Source organism: Delphinapterus leucas, unplaced genomic scaffold, assembly GCF_059928025.1.
Source record: "Delphinapterus leucas isolate spDelLeu-1000000601 "Yukka" unplaced genomic scaffold, BTC_Dleu_Yukka2 spDelLeu_asBTCV2_sq76, whole genome shotgun sequence".
In the NCBI taxonomy this organism is placed as follows: domain Eukaryota; kingdom Metazoa; phylum Chordata; class Mammalia; order Artiodactyla; family Monodontidae; genus Delphinapterus; species Delphinapterus leucas.
In genome coordinates this window covers 40,352-41,155 of record NW_028322285.1, presented here as the reverse complement: position 1 = coordinate 41,155, position 804 = coordinate 40,352, and the positions used below count along the sequence as shown (strand labels likewise).

At 45.9% G+C, this 804-nt stretch overlaps 1 pseudogene; it reads left to right on the top strand.

Moving 5' to 3' along the window:
* The first annotated feature begins 438 nt into the window (after positions 1–438).
* LOC149743806 (U2 spliceosomal RNA) lies at positions 439–569 on the top strand (annotated as a pseudogene).
* The last annotated feature ends 235 nt before the right edge of the window (positions 570–804 follow it).

Below are 804 nucleotides of genomic sequence, written 5' to 3'. Positions count from 1 at the left end.
TTCTCTGCAACTCGGTCCTTGGGAAGAGTCCTTCCTCAGCAAGTCAAAGACAACAAAAACCATATAAGTGTTCCCTCCTAGTCCATGTGGGGTCAGGAAGGCTCAGTGCAGAGAACTATAGGGCAGCTAACAGCACAGAGGTGGATTTCTCACTGCCCGCTGCAGGGGTATTACCTTAATTTGGCCAACCTGTCTGTGATAAAGGGGAGAGAAGCCCTGCCCAAACCTCCTTGGGATCAAAGGCATGACCTTGGAATTCCTGGACTTTGGTACCTAGGTCAGTACTGGTGTTCACAGGGAGAGTTACTGGTGTTTCAGGTGGGTATTTGAGAATTAAAAATAGGAGAAGGTAGGGTTGGGACTGGCTGTGTGCAAGAGCATATGTGCTGTCTACCAGTGCTTGGAAGTCAGGGCCACTTTTAAAATAAAGATAATCTTATCACTTCCTGGCCTTTTGGCTAAGATCAAGTGTAGTATCTGTTCTTATCCACTGAAATAAAGGCAATCCCAAAATGAAGGCAGTTTAGGTGACTTGGAAAGGCACATTCCTCTTATCTATGCCATCCTTGCTTTAATACTACATCTCTCCCTCAACACACATGCACGTGCATACACACACATCCACACACACACACACACACACACACACACCATGCCACATCAGGTCTCTCAAGCCCAAACCAGCCTTCCATCCCCTCCTGAAGTTTCAACCCCAGCTTCCACTGAACCCCCCTCCTCACCCTGATTTGGTCATATTTCCTATTTAGTTTAAATAAACAGTCTGATTTTATCAACAATAATGCT